Source organism: Pseudorca crassidens, chromosome Y, assembly GCF_039906515.1.
Source record: "Pseudorca crassidens isolate mPseCra1 chromosome Y, mPseCra1.hap1, whole genome shotgun sequence".
NCBI classification, from domain to species: Eukaryota; Metazoa; Chordata; class Mammalia; order Artiodactyla; family Delphinidae; genus Pseudorca; species Pseudorca crassidens.
The window spans coordinates 1,646,426-1,659,336 of record NC_090318.1 but is presented as its reverse complement, the minus strand read 5'-3'; the positions used below and the strand labels follow the sequence as shown (position 1 = coordinate 1,659,336).

Genomic DNA, 12,911 nt, shown 5'->3' with positions numbered 1-12,911 from the left:
TCCCAACAAGGCTGAGAAACCTGCTAGTTGAACAGTCACCCCCCACTGCTCCCCACGTTTGTAGAGCCCTTCAGTTCCCTGAGGTCAGGATGCCCCTGCTGTGCCCCTCAGCCCTGCCCCTCAGAATTCCTGCCCACATCCCAGCCGCCAGATCTGGGCTTCAGTGACTGGGCCTCCCTCTGGTCCCAGAAGGCCACTAGAATCAGCTCAGTGCAGGGAATACACAGCCTCCAACCCCCAAGGGGAGGTGGAGTAGGAATCCCCCAGCCCCCTAGGGCAGCTCGCTCACAGGTGCTGTCCAGGGCACTGGGGTTTCCAGAGCAGCTAAGTCCAAATGCCCCACAGTGCTGCCTGGCCTGGTTCACAGCCCTGGTCCCCCATCCCTTTCCCTCACCCCAGATACTCCCAAGTCTGCATGCTGTGGGACCCCAGCCACGACAATCAGCAGAGATCCTGGAAAAATAAAACCCACCCTGGATAGTTCCCCAAGAGGAGAAAAAGAAGCAAACACCTTCGGTACGTCAAACTCCATCCATTCAACACCTATGAGAAAAGTCAGCTCTATTTTTTTTTGAATTCTATGTATTTTTTTATAGAGCAGGTTCTTATTAGTTACCTATTTTATACGTATTAGTGTAGATATGTCACTCCCAATCTCCCAATTCATCCCACCATCACCACCCACCCCTGCTTTCCCCCCTTGATGTCCATACGTTTGTTCTCTACATCTGTGTCTATTTCTGCCCTACAAACCGGTTCATCTGTACCGTTATTCTAGGTTCCACATACATGCGTTAATATACGATATTTGTTCTTCTCTTTCTGACTTACCTCAGTCTGTGTGACAGTCTCTAGATCCATCCACGTCTCTACAAATGACCCAATTTTGTTCCTTTTTATAGGTAATATTCCATTTTATATATGTACCACATCTTTATCCATTCGTCTGTCAATGGGCATTTAGGGTGCTTCCATGACCTGACTTATGTAAATAGTGCTGCAATGAACATTGAGGTGCATGTGTCTTTTTGAATTATGGTTTTCTCTGAGTATGCCCAGGAGTGGGATTGCTGGATCATACGGTAATTCCATTTTTAGGTTTTTTTTTTTAATTGCTTTACAATGGTGTGTTAGTTTCTGCTTAATAACAAAGTGAATCAGTTATACATACACATATGTTCCCATAGCTCTTCCCTCTTGCATCTTCCTCCCTCCCACCCTTCCTATCCCACCCCTCTAGTTGGTCACAAAGCACCCAGCTGATCTCCCTGTGCTATGTGGCTGCTTCCCACTAGCTATCTATTTTACATTTGGTAGTGTACATATGTCAGTGCCACTCTCTCACTTTGTCCCAGCTTACCCTTCCCCCTACCCGTGTCCTCAAGTCCATTCTCTAGTAGTTCTGTGTCTTTATTCCCATCTTGCCCCTAGGTTCTGCATGACCTTTCTTTTTTAGATTCCATATATATGTGTTAGCATATGGTGTTTGTTTTTCTCTGACTTACTTCACTCTGTGTGACAGACTCTAGGTCCATCCACCTCACTACAAATAACTCAATTTCGTTTCTTTTTTCTTTTTTTTGCGGTACGTGGGCCTCTCACTGTCGTGGCCTCTCCTGTTGCGGAGCACAGGCTCCGGACGTGCAGGCTCAGCAGCCATGGCTCACGGGCCCAGCCGCTCCGCGGCATGTGGGATTCTCCTGGACTGGGGCACGAACCCGTGTCCCCTGCATCGGCAGGCGGACTCTCAATCACTGTGCCACCAGGGAAGCACAGTTTCGTTTCTTTTTATGACTGAGTAATATTCCATTGTATACACGTGCCACATCTTCTTTATCCATTCATCTGTCGATGGACACTTAGGTTGCCTCCACATCCTGGCTATTGTAAATAGAGCTGCAGTGAACATTGTGGTGCATGACTCTTTCTGAATTATGGTGTGCTTAGGGTATATGCCCAGTAGTGGGATTGCTGGGTCATAGGGTAGTTCTATTTGTAGTTTTTTAAGGAACCTCCATACTGTTCTCCATAGTGGCTGTATCAGTTTACATTCCCACCAGCAGTGCAGCAGGGCTCCCTTTTCTCCACACTCTCTCCAGCATTTGTTGTTTGTAGATTTTGTGATAATGCCCATTCTAACCGGTGTGAGGTGATGCCTCATTGTAGTTTTGATTTGCATTTCTCTAATAATTAGTGATGTTGAGCAGCTTTTCGTGTGCCTCTTGGCCGTCTGTATGTCTTCTTTGAAGAAATGTCTATTTAGGTCGTCTGCCCATTTTTGGATTGGGTTGTTTGTTTCTTTGATATTGAGCTGCATGAGCTGTTTATATATTTTGGAGATTAATCCTTTGTCTGTTGATTCATTTGCAAATACGTTCTCCCATTCTGAGGGTTGTCTTTTCGTCTTATTTGTAGTTTCCTTTGCTTTGCAAAAGTTTTTAAGTTTCATTAGGTCCCATTTGTTTATTTTTGTTTTTATTTCCATTACTCTGGAGGTGGATCAAAAAAAGATCTTGCTGTGACTTATGTCAAAGTGTGTTCTTCCTATGTTTTCCTGTAAGAGCTTTATAGTGTCCTGTCTTACATTTAGGTTTCTAATCCATATTGAGTTTATTTTTGTGTATGGTGTTAGGGAGTGTTCTAATTTCATTCTTTTACATGTAGCTGTCCAGTTTTCCCAGCACCACTTATTGAAGAGGCTGTCTTTTCTCCATTGTATATTCTTGCCTCCTTATCAAAGATAAGGTGACCATAGGTGTGTGCGTTTATCTCTGGGCTTTCTATTCTGTTCCACTGATCTATATTTCTGTTTCTGTGCCAGTACCGTATTGTCTTGATGACTGTAGCTTTGCAGTATAGTCTGAAGTCAGGGAGTCTGATTCCTCCAGCTCCATTTTTTTCCCTCAAGACTGCTTTGGCTATTCGGGGTCTTTTGTGTCTCCATACAAATTTTAAGAGTTTTTGTTCTAGTTCTGTAAAAAATGCCATTGGTAATTTGATAGGGATTGCATTGAATCTGTAGATTGCTTTGGGTAGTATAGTCATTTTCACAGTGTTGATTCTTCCAATCCAAGAACATGGTGTATATCTCCATTTGTTTGTATCATCTTTAATTCCTTTCATCAGCGTCTTATAGTTTTCTGCATACAGGTCTTTTGTCTCCCTAGGTAGGTAGTTTATTCTTTTTGTTGCAGTGTTAAATGGGAGTGTTTCCTTAACTTCTCTTTCAGATTTTTCTTCATTAGTGTATAGGAATGCAAGAGATTTCTGTGCATTAATTTTATATCCTGCAACTTTACCAAATTCACTGATTAGCTCTAGTAGTTTTCTGGTGGCATCTTTAGGATTTTCTATGTATAGTATCATGTCATCTGCAGACAGTGACAGTTTTACTTCTTTTCCAATTTGTGTTCCTTTTCTTTTTCTTCTCTGATTGCCGTGGCCAGGACTTCCAAAACTATGTTGGATAATAGTGGTGAGCGTGGACATCCTGGTCTTGTTCCTGATCTTAGAGGAAATGCTTTCAGTTTCTCACCATTGAGAATGATACTTGCTGTGGGTTTGTCGTATACGGCCTTTATTATGTTGAGGTAGGTTCCCTCTGTGCCCACTTTCTGGAGAGTTTTTAACATAAATGGGTGATAGAAAGATTTATAAAGCTTTATCAAAAGTTTTTCTGCATCTATTGCGATGATCACAGTTTTTATTCTTCAGCTTGTTAATATTGTGTATCAGATTGATTGATTTGCGTATATTGAAGAATATTTGCATCCCTGGGATAAATCCCACTGTGATCTGGTGTATGATCCTTTTAATGTGTTGTTGGATTCTGTTTGCTAGTATTTTGTTGAAGATTTTTTCATCTATATCCATCAGTGATATTGGTCTATAATTTCCTTTTTTTGTAGTATTTTTGTCTGGTTTTGGTAACAAGGTGATGGTGGCCTCATAGAACGATTTTGGGAGTCTTCCTTTCTCGGAAGTGTTTTGGAAGAGTTTGAGAAGGATGGGTGTTATCTCTTCTCTAAATGTTTGATAGAATTCACCTGTGAAGCCATCTGGTCCTGGACTTTTGTTTGTTGGAAGATTTTTAATCACAGTTTCAATTTCAGTACTTGTGATTGGTCTGTTCATATTTTCTGTTTCTTCCTGGTCCAGTCTTGGAAGGTTATACCTTTTAAGAATTTGTCCATTTCTTCCAGGTTGTCCATTTTATTGGCATAGAGTTGCCTGTAGTAGTCTCAGGATGCTTTGTATTTCTGTGGAGTCTAATTTTAATGATTTGAGTCCTCTCCCTCTTTTTCTTGATGAGTCTGGCTAATGGTTTATCAATTTTGTTTATCTCCTCAAAGAACCAGCTTTTAGTTTTATTGATCTTTGCTATTGTTTTCTTTGTTTCTATTTCATTTATTTCTGCTCTGATCTTTATGATTTCTTTCCTTCTACTAACTTTGGGTTTTGTTTGTTCTTTCTCTAGTTCCTTTAGGTGTAAGGTTAGATTGTTTGAGATGTTTCTTGTTTCTTGAGGTAGGCTTGTATAGGTATTAATTTCCCTCTTAGAACTGCTTTTTCTGCATCCCATAGGTTCTGGATCGTGTTTTCATTGTCATTTGTTTCTATGTATTTTTAAGAGTGTTGTGGTCAGAAAAGATGTTTGATATGATTTCAATTTGCTTAAATTTTCTGAGGCTTGATTTGTGACCCAAGATTTGATCTGTCCTGGAGAATGTTCCATGTGCACTTGAGAAGAAAGTGTAATCTGCTGTCTTTGGATGGAATGTCCTATAAATACCAGTTACATCTATCTGTTCTATTGTGTCGTTTAAAGCTTTTGTTTCCTTATTAATTTTCTGTTTGGATGATCTGTCCATTGGTGTAAGTGAGGTGTTAAGTCCCCCACTATTATTGTGTTACTGTCGATTTCTCCTGTTTTATAGCTGTTAGCAGTTGCTTTATGTATTGAGGTGCTCCTGTGTTGGGTGCATATATAATTGTTGTATCTTCTTCTTGGATTGATCCCTTGATCATTATGTAGTGTCCTTCCTTAACTCTTGTAATATTCTTTATTTTAAAGTCTATTTTGTCTGATATGAGAATTGCTAGTCCAGCTTTCTTTTGATTTCCATTTGCATGGAATATCTTTTTCCATCCCCTCACTTTCAGTCTGTATGTGTCCCTAGGTCTGAAGTGGGTCTCTTGTAGACAGCATATATATGGGTTGTGTCCATTCAGTGAGCCTGTGTCTTTTGGTTGGAGCATTTAATCCATATATGTATGTTCGTTCCTATTACCATTTTCTTAATTGTTATGTTTGTTATGTTTCTTAATTGTTATGTTAATTGTTATGTTTGTGTAGGTCCTTTTCTTCTCTTGTGTTTCCCACTTAGAGAAGTTCCTTTAGTATTTATTGTAGAGCTGGTTAGGTGGTGCTAATTTCTCTTAGCTTTTGCTTGTCTGTAAAGCTTTTGATTTCTCCATTCAATCTGAATGAGATCCTTGCTGGGTAGAGTAATTTCCCTTTCATCATTTTAAATATATCATGCCACTCCCTTCTGACTTGTAGAGTTTCTGCTGAGAAACCAGCTGTTAACCTTATAGGGATTCCCTTTTTCTTTGTATTTAATTTTTGATAGTTTGATTAATGTGTGTCTTGGTGTGTTTCTCCTTGGAGCTATCCTGAATGGGAACCTCTGTGCTTCCTGGATTTGATTAACTATTTATGTTTCGGTTTTTTTGGCTGTGAGGCATGTGGCATCTCAGCTCCCTGACCAGGTGTTGAACCCACACACCCCTGCGCTGAAAGGTGAAGTGATGGGGCCAAGGGTGGACAGCCCTCTCACCTCTGTGCCCCTCACTTCTCTTCTGCCCCCATCCAACAGGCAGACCCATGGTGAGCTCTGTGGGGCAAGGAGCAGGGGTGGACAGGGATGGAGTGCATGCGATCAGAACACCCACCATACTCTCCCCCTCTCCTCACCCATTTAATGGATCATCTGTTGCTTCCCTGATCAGAGAAATGAGAATCTGCTGATGTAAGTTACTCTGCAACCCACTTTTTAAATTTTTATTGGAGTATCGTTCATCTACAACATTGTTAGTTTCAGGTATACAGCATAGTGATTCAGTTATCCACGTACATATTCTTTTCCCATTTAGGTTATTACAAAATACTGAGTAGGGTTCTCCGTGTTACACAGTAGGTGCTCGTTTTCCTCTATTTTATATATAGTAGTGTGTTCCTCTATTTTATGTATAGTTCGTTTTCCTCTATTTTATATATAGTGGTGTGTTCCTCTATTTTATGTATAGTAGTGTGTGTATGTTACTCCCAAACTCCTAATTTATCCTTCCCCCCTACCTTTCCCCTTTGGTAACCATGTTTCTTTTCTAAGTCTGTGAGTCTGTTTCTGCTTCTGATATCAGGTGGTATTTGTCTTTGTCTGACTTCCTTCGTTTAGTATGATAATCTCTAGGTCCATCCACGTTGCTGCCAATGGCATTAGTAATGTATGTGCCACATCTTCTTATCCATTCATCTGCTGATGGACAGTTAGGTTGCTACCATGACCTGGCTATTGTAAACAGTGCTGCTATAAACACTGGCATGCATGTGTCTTTTTGAATTCTGGCTTTCTCAGGGTATATGCCCAGTAATGGGACTGCTGGGTCATATGGTAGTTCTATTTGTAGTTTTTTGAGGAACCTCCATCCTGGTCTTACATTCCCACCCACGGTGCAGGAGGGTTCCCTTTCCTTCACCCCCTCCCCAGCATATATTATTTGTAGACTTTTTGATGATGGGCATTCTGCCCTGTGTGAGGTGATACCTCACTGTACTTTTGATGTGCATTTCTCTAATAATGTAGAGATGTTGAGCACCCTTTCATGTGTCTGTTTGCCATCTGTATGTCTTTGAAGAAATGTCTATTTAGGTCTCTGCCCATTTTTCGACTGGGGTATTTGTTGTTGTTGTTCAGTTGTTTGTAGATTTTGGAAATTAAGCCTTCATCAGTTGCATTGCTTGCAAATATTTTCTCCCATTCTATAGTCTGTTCATGGTTTCCTCTGCTGTGCAAAAGCTGATTAGGTCCCATTTGTTTATGTTTCTATTGCCTTGGGAGACTGACCTGATTCGTGAGAGAATGTTTTGCCTGTGTTCTCTTCTGGGAGTTTTAAGTCTTTAATCCATTTTGAGTTTATTTTTGTGTTTGGTGTGAGCGTGTGTTCTAAACTTCATTGATTTACATGCATGTCTCCAACTTTCCCAGCACCACTTGCTGAAGAGACTTTTTCCCATTGTGTATTCTTGTGTCCTTTGTCAAATATTAATTGACCATAGGTGTGTGGGTTTATTTCTGGCCTCTGTTATTTAAAGATACATTAAAACAGTATAAGAACTGAGGAAGATTGGGGGAATCCACCAACAAGTCCAGAGCTGAGAGCACAGAAGAGCATAAGGCATCAGTGTTGAGACGCCTGCTGTGGTCAGCTGAGTAATGTCCCCAAAGATGTCCATGTTCTAATACCCGAACGTTGTGAATATGTGAACTTAGTGGCAAAAGGGAGTGGGCTAAGCACCTTGAGATGCACAGGTGACCTGGGTCTTACAGGTGGTCCAGTGTCATCACCTGGGTCCCTGTAAAGAGGACGTCAGAGGAGTATTTGATTACAAGATGCTGAGCTGCTCGTTTTGATGATCAAGGAAGGGGCCCCAAGCTCAGGATGGCAGACGCCTCCAGAAGGTGGAAAAGGAAGGAAATAGATTCTCCCCTGGAGCCTCCAGAAGAAAGCAGCCTGCGGGATCCCTTGAGTTTAGAGCTTTGGGCTTTAAAACGGTAAGATAGCACATTTTGTTCTTTTAAGCTACCAAGTCCTCGGTTCTTAGAGTAGCCACAAGAAACTCAGCCAGAATCCAAGGATGTTAAGCAGGGGGATAGCTGACACTTGCAGGGAAATAACGACTTATGAAGATTAGATGACTAGGACAGATGAGAAGTAACGTAGAGAGAAAGATCTGTTTTTCAACCTATTGATTTTCATCTCCCTAAGAGACTGCAAACCCCGGGAAAGAAGGGCTCCAGTGTCTCCAGCTCACCTTCCAAAGGGGAGCAGTATCTCCACCTGCTGCCCCATCCGGCTCGATCCGCGAGCAGCAGAGGGAGGAGGGTTGCCGTGTCAGGTGCGACCCCACGCCTCTGCAGGGTTCCCCTCTCGTTGCCAAGATCCTGGCATGTGGAACACGGAGCAGGGATTCAGATGCACCATGGCTTACGTTCCGGGGACGCAGTAAGGAGATAGTTAATCATTACCGTCTAATTCTGATGGCTCCAGCGCTGCACCCCTTCCCTCTTAAGCAGATGCTCGAGCTGAAATGGTTTGTGCACCTGCGTAGACAACGTGGTTTTACTTCATCTCAGTAGAGACAGCGTGGGCTCCTGAACGGCCTCTTCTCATCACTTCTGGGTCTTCTTCAGCCACCCAGCCAGGCTCTCCACGAATAACGCCTGAAAAAGAATGCACGGCCAGGAGCCTTGCCCCGAGGTCAAGGCGGCTGAATTGCTGCTTTGTCCGGGCAGGGGTTCTGCACTGCAACAGGAATGCAATCGCCACCTTCAGATCTCGGGTGGCAGAAGAGGCAGCCCACCCTCAAGCCTTTCCAGCCCAAGAGAAAGATGCTTTCCACTTTGTGCCTGTGAGCGCCAGGCTCCACCCCCCTCCTGCCTCTGTGCACCCTTCTGCAAGTCACTCGCCTCTTTACTTTCTCTGCATGCTGGGAAGCTTGCCTGCAAGGTGGTTAGTGGTGGAGATGGGACCTCCATATTTGCGTCACTGTCACCGACAAGGTGAGGACCTGCCAGTTCCTGTCTCTCTCCAGGAGAGGAGGAGCAGACCACTTCCCAGGGGAATCTGAGTCAGCTAAGTAAATGCTGCGACCGTTTGATGGAAACACCAAGTGATTTCTACTGGGCAATCTCTGAAAAATACTGTAAAGCCATTACCTTCTTAGAACAGACCATCTGTCTCCCGGTATCATTGAAAACAGCCATCACTTAAAAGGCAACTCAGCCCAGCCTGGTCAGGTGCTAATCAAGGACATGAGTTAATAAGGCAAAATAATTAGAGGATTCGTGTCATGACCTACCTGGTAAGTGCCCATCTTATATTCTAATGCTTATAATCACAGTCTCAGCTGTTTAGGGGTAGAAAAATCCAGCAATGACACTGTCTGATACGGATTCTCTGATATTTTCTTGAAAGAACCAAGGGACTTGAACGCAGGAAGGCAGTGCCACTGGAGGACGTCAGGGCAGTGCTGACACCCTTAATAAGTCAAGGATGCAGTGTCCATCACAAACCTTTCCTGCTCTCTGATTGCCTGAGATTTATGGGATCCTGATGAGTCACTAGGGACGTGAAATCATAACTAGAAGAAACATCACCACCAATGAAACAGCGTGTCACAGCTCAGCGTACGTGGTCGACCCTTCCTGACAACATCTCATAACTGCAGAACAGAGGCCTGTGTTATCCCGACGTAAATATGGACCCCAGGAGAAACCAGCTCTTTGGACCCACGGTAATGGTTCCTGGGAGGGCATTATTGGGGGTGGGTTTCCCACGGTGCTGCTTACAAGTCATTCCTTGGAGACCCTGAGATTGTAGAAAATACTGATCCAGAGCACAGGATGCAGATGACCTAAAAATGGACCCGAGGGGAAAACAGTTAAGTGGGGTTATGATGGCTCTACCGGTCCAACCAAACAAGGGAGGGTGGATTTATGATCAGATTCTGAATTCTAGAACAGGAAGGGATCTGGAAGGAACAGAAGCACAGACGCTGTCCCCACAGGATGGTCTACTTAGCAACTGGCTCCTCCCTCCCTGGGGCCATGTGTCACTATTCAGCCCATGGGGGTCAGGGTAGTTCAGAGGGTACTTGCTGAGGTTGCAGACCTGGAGCTCCAGGATTTGGGGGAAGGTGGTGTCCAGAATTGTCCCTTCCTTTTCACGAGGAGGCTCAGCTCATCCACGGGTGTGGAGAGTTCAGGCCTGCAAGCTGGCTCAGGGTCCACGAGGATGGATGTCCACCTCACCAAGCACTGTAGGGAGGCAGAGGGTTATCAGTGAAGGGCTTCAAGAAGCATGAAAAGCTGCGTGGACGGATCCCCGGGAATGGACATGATGATGAAGGTGATAGACTGTCCGCTGAGCATCTCCAGTTTCTCATTTCCTCCTATCCTTAGGGTGGATGAACATCTGAAATTAGGCTGTGATGTTGTCTGATTCTTGTGCCCCCTCCCCTTGAAGGTGGGTGTGATCTAACTCACTGTGACACAAGAGCGTCCAGCCGGTCCATCAGGACGGTCTCCAGGGACAGGTCCCGAGGAGGAGTCTTAAGGAAAGTGATACGTGGTCTTCAGCGTCTTGAGTCTGAAGGGAAGCAGCATCGAAGAAGGTAATATTCACGTCTGCACTACCCTGTATTATGTGTGTGTGGATGTAACAAATATAAACATTGTAAGTATTATAAATATGGCAATAATATGATACACATACAATATGATTTATACAACATGCATATAGAACATAAAACGTGTAACATTTGACAGCATGACAGTTAAGGTATCTTTTTGGTTTTTGAGGCACACGAGTACCTTGTGGCCTCTCCTGTTGCAGAGCACAGGCTCAGCAGCCATGGCTCACGGGCCCAGCTGCTCCGCAGCATGTGGGATCTTCCTGGACCGGGGCACGAACCCATGTCCCCTGCATCGGCAGGCGGACTCTCAACCACTGCGCCACCAGGGAAGCCCAAGGTATAATTTTTAAGTTGTAATACATAGTATAAAATATAATCGGTGTAATTGCATATATTATACATTATATGAGTATATCAATACATAATAGTAATGTATAAACATGTATTATATATTAATATGTGTATATATGAATATAATGTATAGACATATATATAACAGAATATATAATATACATTCTAACAAATGACTGACATAATTGTATACAATATGTAACAGTATATAATAATATAAAATCTGACATGTATATGAAATATACTATATATAATATACAATTTAATGTACCAAAACTCAGACGGTATAACCTTAAATACTAGATATGATACATGTATATTATATACAAAAATTAGTATATAATATATACTCTTATATAGTATATATATTACCATGTACTAGTATATTAATACTAGTATACAGTATATACTAGTATATATTACTATAGTACAATATACCTTATAATCTATATTGTGTATTATGTGTTCATTGTACATAATCTATAATGATGTGTATGTTATACATAATAGAGCAGTATAATAACTGTATAATATATATTATACACAATTTAATGGACGTCCTGTTGGCTACCTAGCTTGTCTCCATTGTCTTTAAACTTTCCGTTGCGCCTGGATGCACACACTGACTCCCTTCCCTGGGGAAGTGCATCCCCACCTCCTCCATGTCCCCGAGGCTGCCTGCTGTGGCCCCCGCTTTGGGCACAGAACCACCCCCCCGGGTGCCACCCGGTTCCCCTCCGTCACCTCTGCCCTCGCCACCTGCCTGCCTGTCACCTCACCAGGCAGGATAGCACCCAAGTGCCACCTGTGCTGCCCCATGCCAGCCTCTGCAGCAGCGGAGCTCCTTGCTCCTTCAACCACCAGCCTCACCCTGGATTTCCACATCCACAGTAACCTCTTCACTCGCCTATCAGCCGGGCTTCCGAGAGTCCGCCTGCCGATGCAGGAGACGTGGGTTCGTGCCCCGGTCCGGGAGGATCCCACATGCCGCGGAGCGGGTGGGCCCGTGAGCCATGGCCGCTGAGCCTGCGCGCCCGGAGCCTGTGCTCCACAACGGGTCAGGCTGCAGCAGTGAGGCCCACATACTGCCACAAACAACAAAAAAAGAAACTATCAGCTGCTCCTTCCTTTCTCCTGCCTCTGGACCCCCGTCCCCCCCGACCCTGCATGAAGATGGTCCCTGACGTCTGACCCTGGCGTTCTCTCCCTGAGCAGCGTGATGGGGCCAATGGATCCTGCAATCTCTCACCGTTATGGAAGCTCCAATACCTCCCTCCAAAGTGAAATGTCAGGTGGAGAAAGACAAACACCGTAGGGTCTCACTTATATGTGGAATCTAAAAAATACAACCAAGTAGTGAATATAACAAAAAAGAAACAGACTCCCAGATCTAGAGAAGAAACGAGTGGTTCCTAGTGGGGAGAGGGGAGGGGGAGGGGGGCATTATAGGGGAAGCAGAGTAAGAGGTACAAAGTACTAGGTAAAAAATAAGCTACATGGATATATTGTACAGCACAGCGAACAGAGCCACTATTTCGTAATAACTATAAACCTCTTCCTTCCTGAACTTGGCCTGTCACTAACGACGTTCCCTCCCCCATCAAACACCACAGCTGCTAAGCTACCTGAAATCTAGACATTGGGAATTGATTTCTGTGGGTGAGGAAGTGGGTCTCACCTTTGTCTCACCCCAGCACAAATGGGGTACACTTCCATGGGGTTACCCAGATCTTCAGGGAACTCCAATTTCCTGCATAAATTGTTCTCCTTTTCCCCAGTGTGCTACTTAGGAAAAGGACAATAAATAATAATTCACATAAATACTAGAAAGCTAGCGACGTGTTAAGAAAAATAGGAACATCTAATGAAAAAGGAAAATTTGTTTTTCAGAAAGAGGGCTATTAAAGCAGGAAGCAGAACAATGGTTGCCAGGGGCTGGCCGTGGAGGAACCATGTCGGCAACAAAATGACAAGAGAGCATGGAAATGTACACAACTCAGCGGTGGTGCTGATTCCACAACCGTGCACAGGGCTCAACACTCACCCACCTGTCCACCTGAAAGGGCTGCTTTTACTGAAAACA

The 12,911-nt window shown here is 43.7% G+C and overlaps 1 long non-coding RNA gene across 1 annotated transcript in view; it reads right to left on the bottom strand.

The window, feature by feature from the left end:
• Positions 1-6,752: 6,752 nt before the first annotated feature.
• LOC137217884 (uncharacterized) overlaps positions 6,753-12,911 on the bottom strand; it is an 82,788-nt gene continuing 76,629 nt past the window's right edge. The window contains exons 4-10 of the long non-coding RNA XR_010940308.1: positions 12,507-12,613; positions 11,634-11,913; positions 10,329-10,431; positions 9,955-10,100; positions 8,310-9,697; positions 8,096-8,225; positions 6,753-7,636 (exon numbers count right to left, since the gene is read on the bottom strand). This is a non-coding gene — a long non-coding RNA (uncharacterized lncRNA). The remainder of the gene's footprint in view (positions 7,637-8,095; positions 8,226-8,309; positions 9,698-9,954; positions 10,101-10,328; positions 10,432-11,633; positions 11,914-12,506; positions 12,614-12,911) is intronic.